General features: G+C 40.2%; 1 protein-coding gene across 10 annotated transcripts in view; it reads right to left on the bottom strand.

Moving 5' to 3' along the window:
- Positions 1-26,697, bottom strand: part of grik4 (glutamate receptor, ionotropic, kainate 4) — a 334,323-nt gene that overhangs the window by 251,763 nt on the left and 55,863 nt on the right. Inside the window, exon 2 of one of the 10 annotated variants that reach the window (XM_039786200.1) lies at positions 2,736-2,782. The exons of the other annotated variants lie outside the window; for them this stretch is intronic. The gene's annotated coding sequence lies outside the window, so the exon portion shown is untranslated. The remainder of the gene's footprint in view (positions 1-2,735; positions 2,783-26,697) is intronic. 10 annotated transcript variants of the gene reach the window in all.

The raw sequence follows: 26,697 nt of genomic DNA on the forward strand, positions 1-26,697 counted from the left end.
TCTGACGGAGGAGCGCCATGCTTACCCAAAGTAGTTACAGCACCAGGCTCACAAAACTCAGATCAAACTGTCAAACTAGGCGGTGCTGATCGGATACGAATCACGTTTCTGTTTTGTATTGCATATTGTTTTGCCTTAAATGCTTTCAGAAACACATTTTAGTGTACTGATTAGCTGTAATTTGGGAATGTTTATGACTAGGCAGCCTTTTTTTTTTCATGCTTCAAAAACGGACCAAACACCGCTCCAACTTGCATGTGTTGCTCAGCGCTACGTCGTTTCGTTGCTCTGATTGGTTGTGGATCAATTCAATTGGTCCGGGCCGTTGATAATGCCACTTGGAAATCGAAAATGAACAGAGAGGTTCTAGATTAATAAGCTTTTGCATATTAGTCTGGCAAAGCCAGACTACAAATATGCAGGCATGAGAAAACAATTCCTCACCAGTTTCTCGACCAACCCACACAGAATGTTGACGTTAAATATGATTTCCATGAAAGTAAAAGATTTAATCAAAACAAAGCCCTAATCCCATTACTGTGCACTACTATAGCTGCAGGGACTTTTTAAAAAAAACATTTTCACAGAAAAAACCAACACTGAAAGAAATAATCCTTGATCTTAAAATGGTCACAACCAGATTTGCAGAGGACAGAAAAAGTGTGCAGAGAATACAACAAAAGAAAATGTAAGGAGAGAAAAAGCTATAGAAAGGCAGACAGCAGTACAAATTGTAAGTGTATGACCGATAGTGAGTAAAACAAAAAAAATGGAAGCATTTTCAGATGGTCTAGAGGACATTGGGTTAGACTACAGTTAAAGCTACACTATGAGAACTACATTTTAATTACAGCAAGATACATATAATGAACTAATTCATTTCATGGGTTATGTCCTTCTGTGACTTGACCAGTCAGTGGCAGATATTATGATTGACCAGTGTTAGTCAAGGCACAGTCATGTAATGGTGTAAAGATTATCAATGGGCTAAAAGCAGAATTAACCAGCCGTTTCCCAACAAATACATTAAAACCCTTTTAGAAACAATCCAGTTTTGATTATAAGAGAATCATGCATGTGCATTACCACACACACACACACACACACACACACACACACACACACACACACACACACACACACACACACACACACACACACACACACACAGGGGTTTTGACCAGGATTAAAAAGGCACAAAGAAGCCTTGTAGAGCAAAGCAGAAACAGCGACCAGAAGAGCTTCTTTACTAACACGTATCACACTTGTAGTTGTCACAGCTGCGCGGCATCGTAAAAGGTAAACATTTTGGTGACAAGCGCCACATCTGCTGGCCTTGTAATGGTTTCTGACCATATGTGCAGGACCTTGCAATAAAAAGGACAGTAACCAATCAGAACATAGCAGCTGGTCATGATGGCAGAAAGATAAAATGCATGGGCAGACAAGGAATGCATGTGTGTGGGGGAGAGAAACACAGTAAGATTATAGGTGGAGATGTGAGACTGATTGACTTAACAAGGCAGAGAAAGAAAAGGATGAGCTGAAAGAGAGAATAGAGAAGTAGCAGCAGGAGGGGGAGGGCATATTAGGAGCTAGAGAAGTTGAGTAAGTGGCGGACTGCAACGTTGGGCATTGCAGGACAGAACAGACTCATTTAGGCATCTGCAGCCGACGCTGCTGAATGGCAATAGTGCTTCCTCTGCTGCTGGTTTCAGGGACGTGCCTGGAGTGTAGAGTAGCCTTCTTCCTGTGGCCTGGGGCCTTAAATCAGTTCTGCACTAGACACACCAACGAGCAGCTGCACACACACACTCTCTCCAACGGTTTCTCTCTCATACTCTCTCTCTCATGGTCAACAGAGATTCCCCATTTGCTCACTGTGACCCCTGGGTGTGACTTTAGAAGACAATATTGACCTTGAACGTGACTACATTTAAGAGAGAGAAAAATAATCCTTAACAGATTGGCTAATGGGACAGCGCGGAGAGGTTCCAGCCAGTGGGGAGCCCTAGAACGACATCCAGATATGAGAGTGCTGAAGATGAGTTAGGAGGTTTCTCACAAAGCTCCAACTAATGCAGTGTAGATTCAAGAAACTGTAGGCCTGAGGCGTACTGTCCTGCCGGAAGGAAAGGATTTCAGAAAAACGTATTCGACCCAGGTAGCATGCGAGCAATATTTAGCAATAGCAAAGGCAGGAATCAACACTGCTGGTATGTCCTTGCCTCTATCCCATGGGTGGCCAGAATTACGAAAGTAACATTACTTTGAATCCTGTTGGGTTTTAACCATACCTGAGGACACCAGGTGTTTGTGTCTCCTACAGTTGTTCATGTTCATTTATAATGCATGACCTGGAGTACAAAATTCCTCCCTGAGGGTACACAGGTATTTGCATAATTTACGACAGATTCCATGAAAGCAGACATCACACAGCACTACTTTCGGAGGAATGTGGTTTATAAGGAAATCCTGGTGGGGGCAATCCAAGAATGCATACTTCATAATTTCAACAAGATTCAAATTCCCTCTTACATCCATCACAGACAAGAACATAGACAGCCGTGATATGACCACCACACTAAAGCAACTGCGTTTCACAAACCAGAAAATGACCTGTATTCTGTTCAGACACATAAAGGGCCTGTCTTCAGAAATGGACATGTTGTTCTCCTATCAATATGTCATATCAACTTAAGGTTTAGCTTGAGTTTTTACAAAATGTCCCTGACCTAGGTGTAGGTACTGTATTTCCGGAATCTCTCCTGGGACAACACGTCTGCAGAATTAAACAAAAAAAAAAGAAAAATCAACATCGTACATGCATCATAGAAAATGACACGCATCACGGAAAATCTTCCTCAGACAGTTGTCATGGTTTTACTCATGACACGTCATTCACTACCACATCCATCATATACAATGTATTCTCAACAATGACGAGGTATCTGATCACTCCAATATGACACATTTGTCTAATATCTAGGGAATCATTTAGAGCTCTATGAACTAGTATTTTCTTTTTCACATCTCCCAATGTCAGTAGTGTTTTATTTGCCATTTTGTGACAACTTTTGAGAACAAGTGTATGAGTAGTCCCAGCCAAAAGTCACATTTGTTCATTCTGGAAATGAGAAAATGATTCTACATGAATTATATTATGTTTATTATATTGAGAGACTATTTATTTATTTATAGTCGAATATGCACCGATGAAGAATTCAATTGTAACTGGAGTTAATTTCAATGGCTATGGTGAATATATTTCATTATCTTCCTCCTCTCTTCCTCCCAGCCTCAGCTCTCGTCTCATAAGCAGTGATTCATTAGCGTCTTTGCGTGCCATAAGCTAATTTACACAGTCATGGGGTTATTATGAGCCACGCACACTCAGCACTTCATAACGTATCCATCCCCTCTATTGATCCAAGTCTGTCTTGTATTAAAGTCTCCAGGTGCTTCCAGTTTCTTTTTGAACCAGCTTGCCAACCAAAGCCAGCCAGAGTCTGACAGACAAGGACCACAACACACAGTAATGGCTCTTTGATGAGATGCTCAAACATGAAGACTAGCTGACACTGAGGAAGGGCCTTGAGAGACACACAGCATGTCTAAGGGGCCCTTACATTTGCTTGGGTGTAAGGTTGTACATCAAATCAACACACTTATGAATGTACATGCACCAACATGTCATGTGTCAGGTCAAGGACAAGGCCAGAAGCAGTAATAATGTCATACTGATAAACATTTTAACTTCCTACCTGTAGTGTTCTTACAGTGATTGCAATATCTGTTTTCAAAGTTCAGAGGTCACAAAAAAATAGATATTTCAACTGTCTAAGATTATTGGTGTTTTTACACACCATACGTGATAGAAAAAATTTGAGTTTTAAACAAAAGCTAAAAACATGCTGGCATTTAAAGTGTTAAATCAAATATTTCCTCCATTTTCTTCAAACATTACAGAGGAATCAATGATCACTGTGAAGAAAGACAATATCATAGAGGCTTTAGGGCGTAATATTTCATCTATTCATTTCATTACATTTTCATGAACCTTATCTTTTTGGTAAAATGGTCTTCTTACCACCACAAACCATCATCTTAATTATGATTTGAACCTGCAGGCTTACATTTTATGGCCTAATCTTCACTAAAACCAATGGCGCTGATGAAGTGTATTAGTGAAAATGTGTTTTTAAGTGCAATTATGCAGCTGTTGTTTTGTTCCACTGATGTTCCTATATCCATGCCTTTGATCCATTACAATCATGAGTTTGCATGAGACAGAGAATTTGTTTGATTCATACTTCAGGCTGTTAACAGTTTTGATCTCCATGTGACTTCTTGATCCCTTGGTTTTATGGAAAGTAGTGAAAAAGGGCTTGTTTCTCTCTGGATGGCATTGTTAAGTACACATATACAAACTTATTGATCCAGATTGTGCAAGTGGTGTATTTTATTGCATAATAAAGCTTGGCTCTCTGTAAGGTACTGCAGATAAAGGTACACATACTGTAGCAGGTCAAGGTGCGCTATGTTTCTAATGATCAAGGCATTCTTTCCACATAAAAACATCAAACAGGTTTCAAAAAGAAGGGTCCAACTGACTGGTTGTTGTTGTTGTTGTTGTTGTTGTTGTTGTTGTTGTTGTAAAATGAGTTAAGCCAAGGTCCTTGCATAGGCTGAACAGTACAATACAAAAACAAACATTCATTCTAACTAGTAATGTGGTCTCAGACTCATGCTTTAAGGCCTAATTGGTTAAACTTCCATGGCAGTGGGTGTAAGATATTCAACTTGCTGTCACTGCAGATTATATTTCCAGTTATTTCTGGACTCCTCAGTTACTGCATCTTGATTGCCCGTCAGCATACTGTATAATTAGGTGCATACATGCATGTACCACAGTACATGTTACGAACCTCAGATTTTCAAGATATATGTGTGGTTTCCACCCTGTATTGTAGCTCCAGCCATTTCCTGAAGCCGTAGCAGGTTTGTTTTAAAGTACAACTAGTGTCACATTGCCAGACCATACTCTAGCTCTGACACAGCACAAGGTAACATTGAGGGATAGGCAAAAAATAAAACCCCGCTCTGGCTTGTTTGCATTTCTTTAAACCAATCACAATTGCCTGGGGCGGTGCTACTGTAAGCTAAGCTCAGGATGCAGCGACAGTGTCCTTTCAAAATAGGTAGTGGAGATAGCGTAACGGGAGGAGAATGCCTTACGCAACGAATGTCAGGCATTATCCCTGCACTGTACACCTACTGTAAGCCAGACTGAAGTACAACTAAAATGAAATTGCATTTGTCTGCCTCAGAACAGCCTACATACCGTATCTCTGCTGTAAATCACTTCTCCTGTTCTCCTTTGAGTAAAACAATTATATTTCTGGTTTCATAATGGCGCCCCATACTTTTACACTAATAGAACACAGCTCCAGTGTGCCTCTAGATGGAGACCTTATTTCGATAAAATTTGCATAAAGCAGTAAGGTCAGCGTTCTATCACAGGCAGAGCAGACGGTCACTCTAAGCCAGACAGCAGCCTGTTACACAACACAAGAGCCACAGACTTTGAACAACAACCCACATTATATTTTCTGCTAAGGTCTCTTACTAAACTAACTTACAACCATGAACACACTAGGGTAACATTGTCTTGTGGACAAACACTGGAACACAAAAGTGGTGCTTTCGCTTTCCTTCTTCCTACGTGGACCCTTTCCTACTTTCTAACGCCACCCGCTTCTATCCTGGCTTCCAGTTTCATATTCTCATGTATTTCTTTCTATCCCGCCCACCCCTTTATGACTCCCATCCTCCCTTAGGCTCCCCACTAATTTGATCATCCCAATTGCGTATTGTCTGGCAGTAATTGAATTATCACCTGCAAAATTAAGTCTGAATTCACAGGAGAAGCCTGTGATCTGCAGCTCAAAGTTGGCATAATGCATGTTGGTGCCACCGACACAAACAAAACAAAAATTAAAGAGTAAAGAAGATTTTCTGAGCTCATTTCCTTTTTTGTCAACTTGTAACTGACACCCTGTCATTGAGGCACCCGAAGTACAAATAAAGGCTATGGGCCAGGAAATTTGTAGGGGCAAACTGTGGACCAGGAAATTAGTGTTGGAGCAACGGATAAAACACAACACAAAATTAATGAATGTTTCATTTTACACTACAAACACTTCTTGACATCTCTTCAAGGTGCGTCACTGATTCAATCGAGAATGTAGTAGCAGTGTTTAATATCCACAGTCAGACTACTGACAAAGGCAGACAGACAAAGATCAATACCATGGTAGCAGGCATGAATGATACATTTGATCAACAAGTGATAACAGATGTGCAACGCATTTTAAACCTAGTGGATGTATACAAGAGCATGAAGAAGAAAATACAGAAAGTAGACACACCTATTAGCTGGGTGTCCATGGATTATTTCTTTTAGGAGTAGTGGTAATTCATTTCAAATTACTTAATTGTCTGTTGAAGGCAAGACATCATGTTGTCAGTCACACCTAGCCAGTTGCCTTAGAGTGTGAAGCCAGGTGTGTGGGAGGAATGTCATTCTTTGTGTTTAGATTTGATCTCCTACACCTAACTACAGTGAACCTGCTACCAAGGTAAGTAGACTGGGAAATACAGATCTACAGATTTTTTGTTGAAATAAATGTGGCTAGTAGCCTACACCTACCAGCTTGATATAGCTTTAAATTGTTATTTGTTTCAGCTTTTTCTCTCTAAAACAGGATTCTAGAGCGAAAAACAAGCACATAACCATACATATAAAAAGCTGTGCCAAAGGTACTTTCAGATGCCCTGCTGGTGGCTGTTGAGCACAGCCATTTCTGTGTAATGTGACATGAGAGGAATATGCCCTTCATTTGCTTTCCAAGTTAGAGTAGGTTTGTCTCCATTGATCACCTCCTCCCTGAGAAGGCCAGTCATCTCTGGCTCCAGGGTAGGGCTGATCTGAGGCCTCAAGCAGATCAGCCACACACTGGGCCACCCAGTGATTTCATCACCATGGCTTCCTGAGCCGCTTTGCAATGCCAGCAGCAGTGCTCTAGGCGAGACTTGCTGTGTTACCGGTGTTACACGGTGTTCGGTCATACACCGATTACATTTCTTGCTCATAGCACCCACCATCATTTTTGCTTTTTTGTAGAAATAAAACCCATTTCGTATATTTTTCAGTATCAGCGCCCATGTGAAAGTGTCCACTCTCTAGAGCAGCAGTACAGAGTAGCAAGATTTCATAGCCTGAACAGCCCAGTTGGTAACTTAACATGATATTTATATAGAGTCTATGGTTAACATAGGCGCTGAAGGGAAGTGGGCAGCGCCTCGCGACGCTTCTGTCTCCTGTCTCAACCCGGCAGATGCCAAAATGGGCTGCATAGCAAATACTCGATCGGAGAGGCCATACCATAGGGCCAGACACAGCCGCGGTGAGTGTGTGGTGTAATCTATAACACCGCTGTTGTCAGAAGTTTATTAAACGGTGGGGAAATTTCCTCACCGTGGCATCCCTATTCTAGGCGTGGCAATGTTCATCTGTTGATCCACCACTTTGACCTTGTACTGTAAGTACAACATATCAGGTTCAATCAAAATAACTCCCTTAGCTGTAGATCTGTCGAGCACCATCTTCTAATTGCTGACATCCATAAATCAGGGTGAGGTTTATCGGCAGGGTCAACATGAAAATTTAACTCAGGGTTAGGTACTGATGTACTGTCCAGTTTATTATACGTGCCCATGAGTTTTTTCTCAACACAATTCCATAAGAAACTAGCTACCTAAGCAGTCAACAAATCTATGTGCAAGCGGCGCCTTTCCTGTTCCCCTCAGAGTTAGCTGTGGCAGGCTGTGACGTCTACTGTGCGCCCTCAATACAGCAGGACAGCTGGAAACACCTGCTATTACTCCAACACATGGAGCTCTAGAGCCTGAGGGCATCACTTGTTACGATTTCAAACAGGCATGATTTCCCCCATACACCTTGTAGACAGCATAAAATCAAATCCAAAAAACATGAATCAAGTGCTTCCTCTGCTGACTGAAACAGCAGTGTTTGCTTCTTAACAGTCCTACTTCAGTGATTATAGGGGATGACACCCAGAGAGAGACAGCCATCACACTCCCAGCCTGTTCCCCCAGCAACAACCCTTTCCCTCGTCTCCTCCGCTCTTCTTTCCTTTCCTCTGTTACAGCCGTTGCGACTAGTCAGTGACTTGAATTTAATCAGCCTTCATCCAAACAGAGAGGTGGCCCCAAGCAACATTGGTAGAGTGGGGAATTTGTGAACGAGGAGCATGGTCCGGTTTCTAATTATGAAGGCAAGGCGAGACAGACAGTGCTAACATTGTTGTAATGGGCAACCTCACCCAGGGTTTCTGTGTGTGAGAGTGAGTGAGTGAGTGAGTGAGTGAGTGAGTGAGTGAGTGAGTGAGTGAGTGAGTGAGTGAGTGAGTGAGTGAGTGAGTGAGTGAGTGAGTGATACTGCCAAGTGGGTTGAGACCAAGGCCAGTCCATCTTAAATTTGAAGTGCTGATGAAGGAAGAAATCAAACCAAGAGACTGGAACCGTTATCATCTCTCTAATTTAACAGACTATTATCTCACGCTGAAACAACATACTGCCCAGCATACACAAGCAACCCAATGTTTGCAACACCAGAGTCCCTCTGTCTACTTTCTAACCTTCAGCCTCTCATTAAATGATAATGGCCAGTGCCACATTTCTTGTATACCTTTCATATTTTCATATACAGTACATTTCACTTCACTCTGTCCGTGTTACACACATTATATATATGCTTTTTGAAATATAAAGCACAGAAATGTATGTGAAAGCTTTCATAATCAATCAAAACCTACAACTTCCAAGGCAGCATTCATTAGAAAGCATTTTCCTTTGAAATCTGTCTGCAGACTTCAACCATCCACCCACACAGAAAAAACATCCACACACACAAACCGAAAAAGAGAACAACCTGCACGCTTAAACCAGAAAATTAACATAAATATTTGAATAAACATGATAAAAGAAAATCTTCCCTGAGCAAATCCACCACAGTAATTGCATTGAAGAAGATAATGGCGCTCCGCCTTTTCCATCCTGTTTGAAATTTAACAACAGTCGAATGTAGAATCTCTGAAATTTTTCAACCTTGGATGTGGAGGCGTTCTGCTGACTGCCCCACAAATGAAATTCATTGGAATCTCCACCTCTCCAAGTCTTTCACAGCCACTCAATCACATTATATGTGATAAATGGTCCCACTCTCCAGAACAAATAATTATTTTCCTGAAATGTCCTATGTTTCATTCTCCTGCATTTGCATAAGCTCAAGTAGATGGATGCCATTATTGAAATAGGTCCATCACGGCTGTCCGCTATCGAAACAGAGGGTGAGATTGCATGGGAACTTTTATCTTTCTTCAACATACATTCACAGAGTTTGCTATAATCAGCCACAGCTCCCATGAGCTCTATGCACCCCATCAACCCACCCACTGTCATTCTTTGACATCCCACAATGCCAGCCTACAAGGGCAGGATAACGTGTTTGACTAATAGCCATTTCTACATTGGACCAAAATTTATTTGAAAGAGATAGAATAGAATAGAATACACTTTATTGCCCCTGAGGGGAAATTTGTCTTAGGCATAGTGCTACAATATGTTGCTTCACAACACAAACATGTAACAGAAAAAACATTCTAAAATCAACATAAAATCACCATAACAACATAAACATAAGATCACAAGATAAACAAAGCATCTTAGGACATAAATGAAGGACACATATGACTGTACAGACAATACGGCATCTTAAAAAGGGACTGTAATAATTAAAGTGCAAAATGCAAAATGTGCTGGTGTGTTTATTGCACTTAGCTCTTTTGTGCTAAGATTTACTATTGGAGTTCAGCAGATTGATAGAGCTTGGGATAAACTCATGAGCTGCTATGGGCTGAATCAATCTGAAATAGTTGTATTTACAATCTTTGAAGGTTTTACTTATCTGAGGAAAAAATTATGGAACATGTTTTACATTATTTGTGCTTGGTGGGTGAATTAATACAGTCTAATCAACTTAATACTTAATTAATAATCTGGAATCAAGAAAAAATGTGACATGAGAAAGATTGTGGACATAGTGTATTTGTTCATCTCGGGGTGTGTGTGTGTGTGTGTGTGTGTGTGTGTGTGTGTGTGTGTGTGTGTGTGTGTGTGTGTGTGGTGTGTGTGCGTGTGTGTGTGTGTGTGTGTCATATCATTGTAAGTGCCCGTGGATGTTTATGTACATGTTACGCGAGAGAACCGTGGCAGAATATGTAGACACAATTAACTCTTGTTTGTCCCTGTACGTCATCAGCACACACAGTTGCTCTGTAATTAATGTTGCACTCCCTGTTTGAAGGTTAATGTCCATTAGGGAAGCTTAACAAATAGGACTCAAAGTAGGGAGATAAAAAGTGCTTCCATAACCACATGTAAGCGATGGCCATACACCTTCCTCTTCCTTATTTACATTACATTAAGAACATTTAATGTTGAGAGGCAGGTCAGATATTGCATTCAAAAGGGGTCATCACAACCTTCTGTCCCTCTTTCTCTCACACACACACACACACACACACACACACACACACACACACACACACACACACACACTTGGCTCTCTTCTACAGTCTTCTCACTTTCATCGTGTCATTCATACTCTCTCTGTACTTAAAGTGCCCATTAATATCGATAATATTGGATGCTGTCCAATCTACTGCTGCTGGAACAGGACTGAACTGTAGACTGCAGCAGCATTGCACTCATTCAAAGAGCATGTAGTAATATTTTCCATTACTAGGAGCTGGCTGCCATCTTGAGATTAAAAGTTATGGCATCATAAACAAGGCCTGTGCAATATTTTGGACTATGATCTTAGTGTTATTCAGTCCAACTAACGATTTATCGATGACAATCTTATACTAAGCCATATTCCTGACAGGCTGTTTGGGTTTGAAAATAAACTACACTGTATTTCAAAATAATAAATATTATTATATAAATAAACAAAATGTAAGGAATTGTGTCCCGTTTTTGACTTACTTTTTAAGTGGTCACAATAAATAATGCATTGGATTTCTTTGGGTAGAAGTCTTGTTTTACTTGTGTAACTGCTGAAAATACAAAAAGACAGCCTTCCTTTATCCTGCCATAGATGCAGTGGTAGTTTCACTGTGCCTATCCATCTCTTTAAACAAACATGAAACACTCTAGTGTTAATGAGGAGATGACCAGTACTGATAACATACAAGATCTGTACCCGTTTCTCAACAAATGGAGGTTAATGACAAAGCGGAGTGACAAGTAGATAAAGGGAAAGTACATTAAATTACCTCCAGGTTGTATGCCAAATGTAAATGAACATTCTGCAGGGAGGTAACTGACCGAGACTCACATGCATGAGGCTATACAGACAAACACATTCCCAAATACCCGATCTCCATGTGCCTCTGAACCAAATATATCATCACAGCAATGGCCTCAACACAAAGCGCACCTGACTAAATACAATCAAAAAAGCATCCAATAGCAGACTGCAGCTGAAGCAAACACCACATGCCTTCAAGACTTTGTCTTGACATATTTCAGGTCCTGTTTTGTTTACCCAGAGAGCCGCTTGCACCTTAAAAAGCCATTACCTGACGTTACTGTACAGAAAACAACAGAGGCGAACCACAGCTGTCCAGCCTGTCAGAGAAGAAAACTGTGATTATAAAACGGCTCATAATTCAGGTGAAATTAGTAAATTAGTAGAGTAAAGTACACGCTGAAAAAACTACGACTGCTAAAACATTAACTACAAAAATGCTGAAAGAGGACACAGACAAGATAAGAAAGACAATGATAAACAACAATCAACATACACTTCCAGACAGTAAACCTTTCATTAGGAATGATTCAATGCTTTGCTAAACATCTACAATGTTTACAATGTGATGGAAACAACTGAATGCATACAGTACTGTGGCTGTAAATAACAGCACAGAAATTTGAAACCCTGCTTTTTGAGAGCATAAGGATCTTCTAATATAAATGGAACCATTGCCTCTCATATAGTGCCGTGCCTTGACATATCTGCACTCCAGAGTCGAGTTTCACGTGTCCTTGCCAATCCTGAACGTTATTTTATGACAATTTGAATGCAGGACTATTATTCAGACTGCGACAGAAAAGAAAAGATGTCTGAAGGATGGCGGTACAGTAGTCACCACCACAAAATATAAAAGCTGAACTTGGAGCCAAATTGAGTGCTCTAATGCAGATGCTTTGTGCTGAGCTGAATAGAGATCTACTTGTAAGCTTATGTCAGAGATGCAGTGATTCATTTTGCATTGTACATTTGGGACTGATTTACACCGCTGCCTCTCCAGCCTCAGGAAGCACAATCATAGGTCGACAAGTGTATACCTGCACACATAACATTAGAGGTGTTTTTTTTTTTCATAAACAATGTATAAAGCCGTAGCCGGGTTAGCTCAGTTGGTAGAGCAGGCGCACATACATAGAGGTTTACTCCTCGACGCAGCGGCCGCGGGTTCGACTCCAACCTGCGGCCCTTTGCTGCATGTCATTCCCCCCCTCTCTCTCCCCTTCCATGTCTTCATCTGTCCTGTGAAATTAAAGGCCTAAAATGCCCCCCCAAAAAATTATCTATGTGGTATGGATCCCGCTATTGTATTACTGTACAGCTTAATTATGGTTTCAACCTCGAAGGAATATATGTTCTGTCCACGTTGCGTTCACAGTAAAATAAATCAGTACTTATTCTGAGTGTTGTCATATTAAGCCAAACATTGGTAAACTAGTGTTGGATGTACAGTTACTTAGAACGCAAACAATGTCATTGAATGGATAGTGTGGCAAAGTAAAATTTGCTGTTGCCTAATCTTTGAAAATTGATTCATTGTCATTTGCCATTCATATTTACGATAATGAAATGCACGCAGAGTGAAGAGGTTACTTGTGCCACAATAACCAATATGGAGAACAGTTTTGAGTGGTAAATTCATTACAATTAGTTTTTTACTGTTTCCAGTATTGCATTCTATAACAAATTACTGTTTCAATTCCAGTAATGAGCGAAAAAGGCGGTTAGAACCCGCAAATTGCCGATTGCGGCTATATTTTATGTTAATGTTTGCCAATGAACAATAGTGACTTAGTTATTTTATGTAGTATATGTCAGTAAGTTGTTTTGCTCAATGCGGCTTTAAATAACTATACCATATATATCTGTTTGTGTGCGTGTGTGCGTGTGTGTGTCTTTAGGTGATGCATGTTGTCAGAGGAGGAGAAGTAAGAGAGTCGTTGAGGATTCTGCACATGTCTACATAAAAATGTAAAGCTACAGTATTAATTAACCTGTCAAGGGTTTGGCTCATTTTATCTATGATGAAAACAGCTCTGTGTTTTGAGTGTAACGATCCATGCAAAGGTCTTAACTGTAAAAATTGCAGTACCAGAAAAAACACAAACCCCTTTATGTGAATTTCAAATAGATTTAGTTTTCAAGCTTCATCGTACCATGAATGTGAATGAATCAATGTGGTATTTATAGTGTTTTTTTATTGACGTATCTTTAATAAATTCAATTGTGTCGCGGAGTCATGTACACCACAAAACCAGCACCGTTACCTTTGCTGGCGATAATCTCTGAACTCTCCTAAAAGTTGATGCCCATATCGACTTGCACCTGTCCAGGTTGACATTGCCAAATAACTCTTCTAACTCTTCCAAGACAGAGTGAGCACACTGGAAGTAATGCATTTCACTTCAAGTTTGTATTTTAACACACTGAAATTGACCGCAGAAGCTCAGTAGCACTGTATAGCAGTGGTCGTTTCAAATAACTGCCGTTTATTTGCTTTGACACAACTTTCTACAACAATGCAGCTATGCTCTGGTCTGAACATCACTGAAACAGCCTGCTGCTTCCAGAGATGGTAACAGCATTAAGAAAGTGTCATGTTTTAGCTTAGCGTACAGAGCTTTTGCTACAGCTGCTGAATGCTGAAAAGCCTGTCTGGACTCTAGATGGACTCTGGACCTCTAGAATATGACTATTACGTGCTTGTCAAATGATTGTGGGGCAGTTGAGGACTTGATGTCACAGCTAAGAAAATCTACAGAAGCATAAACTGAATCTATATCCAACTGGATTTAGTGTGAGCCCCAGATCTACAGTATTTGGAGATTCACACTGTTTATGGTGTGGAAAATGCTCACGCTCCCCTAAGAAAAGGAAGTATTAAAATAGACAGGATTACGCTTCTACTGCAACAACTGGTCAAAGTCAATAAACGCTTTCATCTACTAAACTCGGCATTTCACCTTAAAGCAGCAGGTAACACAGAGATAAAGACAAAGCAAGACAGAAAGAGCAAACTGGGGTTGCAGAGATAAAAAAAAAATAAAAACATAACAGAAAGAGACATAAACACCCCCTGTGTCATCTAACAAGTATCTTCTTAATCGCTGTGTGTTTATTTTTCATTTACAGAACACAAGCACCAATGAAGTGTGAAGGACTGAATTGAGACATGTTTCATCTCTTATCCTTGTTTATATAGCATTACAGTTTTCAACAGAATATGGAGTTAATGCAAAGTAAACGCTATGGGGAAAATGCATCAAAGCAGTCATACTCATACTTGATAAATAATTCCCAATGATAGAGAGATTTTGCAAGTTAATCTCAACTGTGATTTTGTTTTTGTTTATACTTAAACTTTATGACAGCCTCAGTACAATAACAATAGCAAAATAAGTGTTATGATGATCTTAAGTGTATTTTTGCATTTACAGAACTCAGAACAGTGGCTACCCAGGGAACAATGGCTGGTAATTAGTAAAGCAGTGTGTTGCATTTATGTGTAAGATTGGAAGAAATTGCAATAAGGCCAAGCTCCTAGTGCAATATTAACACATGAATAATATACAGACAGTATTCTACATATTTCCTTTGCAACATCGTTGTTTAAAACACACTATGTAATGATGGCTTCTGTAGCTCTGTCTATTTCTCAACTAAAACACAAATTTGATAGACTAATGATCCTTTAATGTACTTCTCCAATGTTCCGTTATTTGCTTCGATACCACTGCTGTCACAACCAAACAAAAAAGAAACATTAATATTTAATATAATTCAAATGTAATACTTGTAATAGGTGTTTGACATCAATTAACTGAATGCCTAGAAGGGACTGAACTCAAGGTCAAATGTTTAACCCCAACCAATCGACCACTATGGCCACGCCAAGTGGGTCTTGGCGTGGCCATAATGGGATTCGGAATTTTGCATCCCGCCTCCTGTGCGCCTTGGATGTCTGAGCCTCAGCAACTACTAACTATAAAGATACAATGTGCCTGTTCCCAGCATTAGCACAACACTTTGCGTTGGTTAGCTTGTTACCTGTGACGATATATGCTAAATGTAACGTCTCTTTCCCATTAGCGTGTGACTGACCTATCTGGGTGCGTTTTGAGATGCCTGATGAAGTCCGACGTTGTTGATCCGGCATCATTTATCTTGGTGCCACACACCTTGCATGTAGCTGTTCGTTTACTGCCACTGTTTACAAAGTTATTGAAAGCAAAACTAATGACAAAAGGCACAACTCCGGGAGAACTTGGTGTCGCCATTGGCAATGCATTTTTTTTATATGCGAGTGCGCGCACATAAGGCATATAGCGCAGGTGTTATGTTGCACATTATGGCAAAGGGCAGGGGACATGCAGCTCGTCATACGTTTAGAAATACTTGAACAAATTTAGATTTAAAAAGCAATAATTGCATGAAAACTGGTTGTTGACGAGTCTCAAAGCTCGAGTCAAGTCTGAAGTCTTTTGGGTCGAGTCGCAAGTCAAGTCTGAAGTCAGCTGTTTGTGCGACTCGAGTCCCCATCTCTGTTGCACGTTTCTGTAATAATGTATGATTAGCCTTTACACATACTTAGAGCTGTCCACTTGATCAGATATGTCAGGACAATGTTAAAACCAGGTCAAAACAGGGCTTGAGAAAGGTTTATTTGCATATTTGCACCATTTACTCAGGTTCAGCCTCTCCTCTCTCCTCCTACCTCCGACTTTCTCTTGTGTGTTCAGAGCTTCTATTGTACCTCTTTTAATTAATTTACAGGCTCTCACACACATTCACCGTGTTGCTCACGACACTCACCAAAAACCCAAATCAACTTTTGAGCAGAGAGCCCAGGACTCATTGCTGGGGCCAGCTCAGACGCCCACCTGTAGAGCTCTATGCCAGGATCTACTGAAGCCTCGGTCCAGTATGAGTCAGCTCCAAAAACCTATCACAATAAATCAAGTGCATGTCCTGTTCATGTGTGGTCTCTTCTAGTTTAAATTTAGCCACATATAAATGTTGTCATATAAATATGGCCAGGAGTGGAACAAGCGCTAGTACAGTGATGCAGTTTAAAGACGACGTCTCATCCCTAAGCCTGTACAGATTCCTGCCAGCTGCTCTGTGGTGTTTGTATTGTGACTACTCGGTCCTTGCAAAAGGTACATTCACACAATGTTGGGTCATTTACTTTCTGCAAACATGCTGAAGGGTTCTTTCAATGCTTTGCTTTCCCTTTCAACACCGTCTTTATGCCCTTGTGTTTGTGTACACCTACGCTGACAAACGAGTTGCATAAAAATTCCATTACTTTTACCTCCTATCAATTGGTGTTTATCAGTTGCTTAATGCTTAAAGCTTTAGTGCGTAACTTTTTGATATTAATGAGCGTCCGTTACATTCAAGCCATTGCCAAATGAGTTGCTACAATGCTAATTAAGACCATCAGCTCTCTGTATTTCTCTCTGTATTTCTCAGTATGGCTATGTTCAGAAGATTGTGGCGCCTGTTGACTTTCCCGCGCAGAAACTCGAGTGAAGATAATAACCTCTTCTGAAGAGTCCATCATGTTTTTTAATCCTCCGTGTCCTCCTTGGCTACTAGCAATTGCATGGAGGAGGGGGGGTGAGCGGTGCACGGTCACGAAAGGCTGTATCATGTTGGACGTGGCAACAGTTTTGTTGTAATTTAAAAAATTCCCTATGGGGGCGGCAGAAACTACGCATTATAGCTTTAAGCTATAGACGTGGCAAAAAAAAAAATCAAATAAACGAAGTTGTGGAATGTGTATTTTTCCTAAATGTTGAAAGGGAAAAGAGTTGCTGTGTGCCGAACAATAGTTGCTATGTGTTCATGACAGACACGGCGTCAGCCGATTTTCCCGGGGCTTCAGCCCCGAATGTTTTGAGTGTAGCCCTGAATGTATTTTGAAAAGTTTACTGACAAATACGAAACAGGACAATAGCCTATGTAAACCCCCGAAATCATAAGTTGCCTTATTTCATTGTGCTTTGGCTTTGCACATACTGAAGCAGACCTGTGCGTTGCTTTAGTGTCCATTCTCTGTAAAAATAGAGATGAGCAGCGCGGCTTCCGTGGTCTGTGCAGCTTCAGGTTTATAAAGGATGCGCTCTGCTGTGGGCATTCTGCGGCAGATGTGACGCGTCGTGCTCCGTGTATTTCTGCCGTAGTTTCGGTTTTCCACCTCCGATGTAAAGCAGCGTACAGCCACTTCCCTAGCTAAACTTTGTGTAATTCAGAGACCGACCAGAGTCTCAAAGGGGCTCTGAGACTGTCAGAAGGTCTGAGATCTACCGTATCAGCAGAGCAATCGCGTAATGCACAGCAAACTATGGTGCAGGTAGATTATTTTCTGAAATATAGTGACTGTATTCTTGTAAAAGCCTATAATCACTTTATTTTTCTCAAAATATCACAACTCCTCCAAATCACAGAGAACACACATACATTTTGAATGTGCACAAAGTTTTGAACATGAGCAGACATCTTGCTCAAACACATCTGAAATATTACAGTCCAGGGGTTTATTAATTCATTAAAATGAAGAAAGAGGAAGGAAGAGTAAATTATGCCTAGGCTACATGTGTGCTGACTCAGATATAATTAGATCAATCTACAGGAGAATAAATAGTTTAAAGCAATACAGAAAGCCTGACTGCAAAATATCCCATTATGTTTTTATTTTTTGAATTGTCCCCTATAGTTCCTAAGATATTTTCAGCATAAATTGATTCAGGAAAAGGTAGAAATAGGTGCATAAAAATTCACCAGAATGCAGGAAATTAAGTTTTTAACACTAAAAAAATTCTGGGGGAATTGCCGCACAGATCTGGAAACAAAACCTTGGCCTTTGGGTTGCCAGGCCAGTTATGATTAGGCCAAATGTTGGTGCTATCTAACTGACATCTACAAACTGGGTAGCTAAAATGAACATACACCTAACCCTAACCCTATTAACAAGTTGGGCATGCCAATTGCTGTTTTTCATTGCATTAAGTTTATTTAAATGGGTCCGGGCTAAGCCCCGAACCTCCTTAAGTCCTAGAAACGCCCCTGGTTCATGAACTTGAAATTCACAATCAAAAGTAATAGAATGGTGCGTTATTACGGGATATTGTAAACAGGTCAGGGTGGCACAATAATATTATGCATTTCCGGAGCTTTGTTGCTTTATAGAAAGTAGGCAGTTCCTTTTAAAAGCAGTTACCACTGGTCACAGGTGGCCATGTTGAAGGAGATAATGGCTTAACATTCAGGTCAAAGCCTTTGTAGGGTCATCACTGATGGAGCAGTAACTGCCTTAAGCACGAGCATTACCCCTTGGGATCGAGTTACTACACCTTCTTGGTCGAACACATCACAAATCCCTCAACGGTGCTCCTTAATCATTTCCATTACATGGTCAATCCTGCACAGTTTCCTTTCAGGGTGTGTCAGGGTGTGAATGCTTAGCAATGATCAAAATGTTTTCACAAGTCAGTTGTTGGGGATTTAACCGCAGGGCAATAGTGTGCCAATAAAAATGTGAATTTAAAAAAAAATGTATTCAGCATTGAAAAACTCAAAAGCAACATTAAATCTATGGAATGAGATGCTACTGTATACAACTTTGATGTAGTGATTCAATGTTTTGTTAAAAGTGATACTTCTCAGCCAAGCATTCTGCAGTTATGTTTTGAAGCAAAATAATAAAATATCCTCCCTCTGTCTCGTTTATCTGACCCGCTACTCTTTCTGTCAAGTGCTCTGCAGCAGCAGGTGAATACATGCAGGGCACTTTGTAGAGCACCAACATGAGCGTGCAATTCAGTACTGCCAGAGTTAACTGCTCAGTACGACAGAGAAGCATGTCCGCAAAGGGTCTGGATTTAGGAGTTATCAGATGAATAGTGTGACAAGTCATATGAACATTATTTTGTGTAGTGCAAACATGACAAGTGAGGTGACCTTTGCGGGTCATTGTACTACAACACGTTTAGAGATTCTAGGTGAACACTGAAACATTGAAAATCTTGATGGGATTTTATGTTCCCTCAAATATAAAGGTTGTTCTGTTTCCCGCTTCCAGAGGACACCTCTGGTTCACGGTAAACTCTTGCGGCAAGGACAGCCCTGAATATGCTTCCAATAATAAAAGTTGATTAAAATTGTGGGGAAACACAAAAGAGGTGCTGGTAATGCTGCAGATCAGTCCCTAAGTAATTCAAAATTAAAATGTGAAAAGTACAGAACTAACTATACTCTTATATTTTCGTAGGAGTAATCCAGACTGTAAAGCGTATCCTTGATAATGTTGCATCTCTCCTCAAATGTATATTGAATCTTGTTTATAGGGGAAGAGACTACCGTATATATTTCATAGGGCAGTAAAAAATGAAGTGTCCATCAGATGGGTTACAGCAGTGAATGTTACATGTGTGTGGCTGCTGTAGCGTCAATGTTCTGTACCTGCATGTTTCTGTCCCTCCCCTGGGTCCCTTCTCAATGATCCCGTAACAAGCCATCTGTCATTGTCATTGTAATTAATCTGGTGCTATTTACTGGATAATGAGATGCTGTCGTGGGTTTTGTGCAGCTTCACTACCCAGAGACTTGTTTCCTGTCTCTGTCAGAGCAAGGAGAAGAAGGAGAGGAGGAGGTGGGAGAGAAAGGATGCAATAGAGCCGTACTGCAGCATGGTGGCTGTTGCAGGTGTCGGTGTACAGATGGTTAGGATATTTACTCGCCAACATTTACCTGCTCTGAGAACACCGCTCATCACTCAAACATCACGCGCTCATGACATTAATGTGTTTAAAGCAATCAACAAATATGTTATGTCTTGGGTGTAATATACCTACTTGTCTTTCATCCTCATAGGACATGTCAAACGTGATTGGTGTGGAGATGGTTTTAAATTATGTGAGGAGGCATAAAATGTAACCTAAGTAGGATTGTGGTGACTGTTCCGTATATATCAGATTATTTATGGGAAAGGTGAAAAGTCTGAGCACCTGCCGGCTCTCAGAAAAATCTTTTGCAATCACACATGAAAATTAAATGCTGGACTAGAAGGGGTGCTCCTGCTCGGGATAGAAATTGCCCTGCCACATGTAATATCTCATGCTAAAGCATTACTCTCAACATTCACATAATTTGCTTCCTTTGCTCTAAAAAGAATTCATAGCGGAATTGTATTGCTGGGGAGATGACTACATGTTCACTCTCTGACAGGGAGAGACTGTGAAATTTCACACGTAAACATCATGAATATAGGTGATCTTTTTCAATCTTTCACGATGACTTTGATGCATTACCTGTCTCTGTCTTTATTGGTATATCTCACCGTTTTTATAACACAGATCTGTGAATTGATCACACCTACCAAATAAATATAAAACAGAGCAGTGAAGGCAGACAGGAGAAATTTGATGGACATAAAAATGTCTCTATTACCTTACACAGAACTCCCTTCTTTTTTAAATATAAAATAAAATCGATCGATGTTGTCAAAGAAAAAGAGTGATGAAATGGTACCGACAGAGCCGTGAAAATAGAATGATTAAGTGAACGCATGAAGTTTGACAGTCAAAGGAATGGAGTTATTAAACACAATTTACTTTATTAGTGTATAAACGGCAGCATCACTTTCCTTCTCAATCATGTTAGCTGCTGACAGCCAGCCACGACCGCTGTGATCCAATCAACTCCAAGGAAATGAGGTGAGGACATGACCAAGCAGAATCTGAGGAGAATTTTGAGGGGATGAATAAATGATCTTTGTAAGCCCCGCTGGCCTCTTCGTTTTCCACTTATTCACTGCCGAGGGCTTTCATTATAAGCATTTGTTACCAAACTAATTTCAGTGATAAATCCCACCCACGCTCTCGGTTTACCAACAGCAAGGTGAGTAAGCTAACCCACTGTCGAATCAACAACCATTTCACACGCGCAGAGAATGTAACACACACCCACACACACTCAAAAAAGCATCACATAAGGTATCATTTAACAAAAGAGCTGGCTGATCCAGTGGTGAGTAGAGGACTCAACCGTGTGTCTACGAGGGCTATAGCTGCACTCTCGTTGGCTAGATTGATGGTTGACACTGGAAGGTAGTCTGTGGGTGCTGGAGTCAAGCATCATTACTGAGGCCAAGTGCCCCAGGTATGTGGTTAATGGCAGTAAAGAGAGCAGTGTGCATGTGTGCCAGTTGCTCAATGAGGCTCTGCAATGTGTTGGAAAAAAAAAAAAGGAAAACAAGTGGTGATCACTCTACTGAGCTACAATGTAAAGTGATCATCAAAAGTCATTCAAAGCATGCAAATACGCCTATTTAAACCTTTGAGCCGAATTAAATTATATCATTAGGGACTCAAGATTCTCATTAGTTCTACATTATGGTGTTCAGAGATTCTAGAAAGGGAACACATTTTATTGGCCCTCAGAAACAAAATTTTATACATGGTTTTATGAGAGCTTTGGGTAATGATTAGCAGTCAGAAAAGACTGAGATCAAGGCAGACTGAAAATGTGCTCTACAGTTCCAATGTGTGTTCTCATTAAACTTGTGTAAGAATAAATGCCTGCAGGAGGCTTACTAGTGTGAGAAAGTACTCTTGATAAGATTGAGTACAAACTGACCATAATGACTCCAAACTGGGCTGTTTCCTTAAAAGTAACAATGCTGCCGAGCCCAGGTGAAGTGAAACCTGTGGTCTACAGCAGATGAGAGCTGATACAGGGTGTCATGGACAGTGATATGACAGTTCTTGCTGTTTGTTAAATAGACTGTGTGTTGCTCCTCCCTTGCATAGGCAGCTTGCTGATGTCTGGGCACATTAATCAGAGTGTCATTACAGCAGAAGAGTTATGAATGAGCTACAGTACTGTTGAAGATGGGGACCGCTGGGACATGTAGAAACCTGTTGCTACCATCTTGTAAGTGGCGGGGGATGCTGCTGCTGCAAATATTGTGGTATGCATTGGACAACAATGCTAGGTAATCTTGATCAAATAAATCATTCATCTTGATGCCTGCCCAGTGACAGAAAGACAATTAATTACCTTACGAAAGATGTGTATTCTCAGTGTCTGTGAGCTCTTAAAGTGATGGTTCAGAGAAATTTCACCCTAAGGTCCTTTGCACCATGACCTCGAGCCAAACACCCCCCCAGAAGCTTTTTTCACCTGGGTCGAACATTGGGAGAGTTAGCGTAGAGTAGCGTTATCAGCTGAATAGCTTAGCACAGGGGCTAATGGATCCAGTGATGTATCTCGTAAGTTACCCCACTAATAATGCCCGAAATGATACCAAACTTCTACACTAGTACAAATAGGTTATGTACTCATAAAAAGATGGATTGTAAAGTTTGTAAGTACACCAGAAGTGTATGTAAATAACCCTTGCCTGTTGGCTTCTCATCTCTGCTGCTGCTGCTGGTGCTGCTGCTGTTACTACCGGGCAGTAAGAGTGCTTAAATTAATAAATATTTTTGTTGCATCTCTTTTCGGTGTTGTAATTTGTAGACGGCCCTAAGCACTTGTCTAACTGCCGGCAGCAGCAGCAACAACAACAGCAGAAAGCAGAAGCCAGCAGGCAAGTGTTATTTACATACACTTCTGGTGTACTTACAAACTTTACAATCCATCGTTTTATGAGTACATAACCTATTTGTACTAGTGTAGAAGTTTGGTATCATTTCATTATTAGTGGGGTAACTTACAAGATACATCACTGGATCCATTAGCCCCTGCGCTAAGCTATTCAGCTGATAACGCTACTCTAAGCTAACTCTCCCAGTGTTCGACCCAAGTGAAAAAAGCTTCTGGGGGGGTGTTTGGCTCGAGGTCATGGTGCAAAGGACCCTAGGGTGAAATTACTCCAAACCATCACTTTAATAAAATCCACTGTGAAAAGTCAGAACAAATCTAAAGATTTAACCATTAACCAGTATGTCTAACATCTCCCACTTCCTAATACTCCGAGTTTGTAAATCTGACCATTACTTAAAAACCTTCATCACAAATACCCTCAATCTGCTAGTACAATAACTCATACGACTCTTATTTACACAGAAACATTATCACATCAGTTTTTGGGAAACTACAGGGATAATATTTAGGGCCCGAGCACGAAAGTGCCAGGAAAGTGCGAGGAACCTATAGTTTTTGAGAGGCTTATTTTTCTGCTGCGCAATCACGACAGGAACACAGGATTAGAAATTGTAAATTGCATTTTCATTAATGTGATGCCGTCTGTTTTTACCACATAATGAGAACTCTAAAAGGTCAATCATCTCAATTAACATGCCGTAAAAGATGTGAAACATCCTCAGCTGCTGTTTATCTAGGGCAAATGTTTGACCTTTCAGTTTGAAACAAGAGCATAAGTCTACTAAAATACCGCAGAAAATGCACATCTTACCCCTGTGGTTTGGGTTTGAGAAAAGTGTTTTTATCTAATCAGACCCTAAAGACAGGGAACAGGGTTGCAAGGGGGAGCAGCCAATACCACAACCTGTAATCCATTCTTCCCCTGTCCATTACAGTTATCCTGGTTTTCATGGGACGAGATGCATGAAGTGATACGTTGCTGCAGCCATTAAATAGGGCAGAGGACCGGAATTACATTTAATCGATCGATATGTAGTGCCACCACGGTTAGGCTGTACTTAACATTGCAGCTACATGCTAACAACAATTAGCTCATTAATGCAGGCCAACACAAGGGGAGAGATAAAGTACTAATGCCCATTTAACACATGGTGTGACACACACACACACACACACACACACACAACTCTGTGATTTTACATATCTACATCTCATCTCATATCCTGAAGCCCCTTCAGCTTCTTGCTACATCCGCTTGGTTGAACAGTCGCATCTCAATTGGATTAACGTGACTGTGTGAATGTCAACAAGCTCCACAGCAACAATTAAAACAAAACTAAAATTGTGTGTGCGTGTGTGTGTGTGTGTGTTGTGTTAAAGACAAATGACTCAATGAATGAATAAGCTCTGTGTGTACTAGAGCAAAACAAACGGCATATTTAAAGGATCAGTATGAGGAATGAGCGCAATGTTTCTGTGATCCTGTTAGACAACATTTATTGCTGTATTATTCTTGAGTTTTTAAAAAGGTCAAACATCTGAGTTAACATCCCACAAAAAACTAACATCCTCAACTGTTGTTTATCCAGGGCAAATCTGTTTGACCTTTCAGCTGGAATACAAGTATATTCAACTGATTACACTATATGTTCTGGGGTAAACACTGCTGTGAGTGTCTGAAACAGTGTCTACATTTACTGTATAACAGGCCCAGATTTTACTAATCCACACATGTAAATTATGTTCATTCGCACCAGAATTTCTACAGTTGAACACTATTACAACACTGACAGATGAGAATAAGATAAAGTTGTGTTTGTGTTTGAGTGTGCGTGAAACCTCTGCTTTTAGATGAAAGTGAAAATTGACCTTTCCCCTTCATCTCCACAGGAAGGCAGACATCTTGATATCTGATTATACTGCTATTAGCTTTGTAAACAAATAAGTCTTCTCCATCGTAATTTTTTTTTTTACTTTAATACAATTATTCAGGCTACATTACATTGGATAAGTAATGCAATTTTTTTTTCAAATTGCAAATTGTCTTCATCTGACCTTGGCCATTTAAATTATTATTGAGCAATTAATCATTAAAAGCTTATTAAATACAAAATGCATGCAATTGACATGGTCTATTTTTACAGCACAACTCAACACAACAGTAGGTCAATAATTACATAACCATGTAAATTATCTCAATCAAATTAGGTAAACAAGTTAGTCATATTATTAATATTTTTTTAAGTAATATTATCACTCACAATTGCGGCTCTTGCTCCTGCTACCTTTCATATCTCAACAACTATGGCCAAACAAAGTTTAAAAGATTTAATTCTGCACATAAATGAAATCTGCACAACTCAAAGGTTTAATTGGAGAGCAGTTAAAACAAAGCTCATCCCATATATGTAACAAAGAAAAGCCTATAATTGTCTATATCAAATAAAAACAAACATTGTATTGATCTCTTGGGAATATGAGCAAACCTCCTGTGGAATGAAAAACAGTGTTGCATTATCATCGGGCAGTTAAGCTAATATATTCTTAAAGCATAACTCTCACCAAAATGCAAGCTAGGGTCAAAAGGCCTTTTGAATGGGAGTGCTAGGGGCACTACTATGATCGCATCAAAATTGCTATATGTAAAACACCAAGAAGGCTCAACACAACATGAAACTTTGCTCAAAGTATCACCAGGGGCTCTACACATGAACTCCAGCACCGAGAACATTGTTTGTGTACACAGAGTTTACTAAAAAGAAAGGTTTTGAACAACTCACTTTAGCAATTGGTTTTTCCTGCTTGCCGCCATCTTGCCAGTCAGAAAGTCTATGTGTACACAAACAATGTTCTCAAAATGTTCTCAAAGTTTCATGTTGTGTCGAGCCTTCTTAGTGTTTTAAAATAGCGATTTTGATGCGATCATAGTAGTGCCCCTAGCACTCCCATTCAAAAGGCCATTTGACCGAAAACGAAGATTTAACAAAAAAGTTGCTCTTCCGTCCTAATTATGCTTTTAAAAGGAAAGTTTGACTTGGTTACATTCACAAAAAGATCAGATTTTGGCAAGAGTTCCGCTTTAAAATAAATAAAATAAAGTTGTTTGAATTTCTTTATAAAAGCCTTTGTTTTTAGACAAAACTGAACGAGTAGCCTAACATTTCTGCCAGAGGAGATAGTTCTCCATCAAAAGAGGAAATTCATGCCACGTTTACATTTGGGTCATGGAGAACGCTGGCAGACAGAAGCCAAGAGGCTGTATTCATTAAAGTGTACAACAATTCCTGTGCTGCTCAGTTGGTTTAAGCATCCAAAAACGATCGGCTTCTCCTGGGCCGAGATACAGTCCAGAGACACAATAAAACTATAGTCATGCAAAATTAATTGTAACAAGGCTTAACAAGTCATCTGCAAACTACATACAATACTTTTGCTTTCGACCTATACAGTATTTGTAATATGTAGTATACCCAAAACAAGTCAACACCAAATGATTAAAACTGAGGACCATGAGGAGACTTTTCTTATTGACTTAGCAACACAATTTACATTACTCAAAATTCATTAATTAGACTACGAAAAGGCATCCCAGTGGTCAGGAGCCCTATTCTGGATAAATAGGCTGA

Source organism: Perca fluviatilis, chromosome 2, assembly GCF_010015445.1.
Source record: "Perca fluviatilis chromosome 2, GENO_Pfluv_1.0, whole genome shotgun sequence".
In the NCBI taxonomy this organism is placed as follows: Eukaryota; Metazoa; Chordata; class Actinopteri; order Perciformes; family Percidae; genus Perca; species Perca fluviatilis.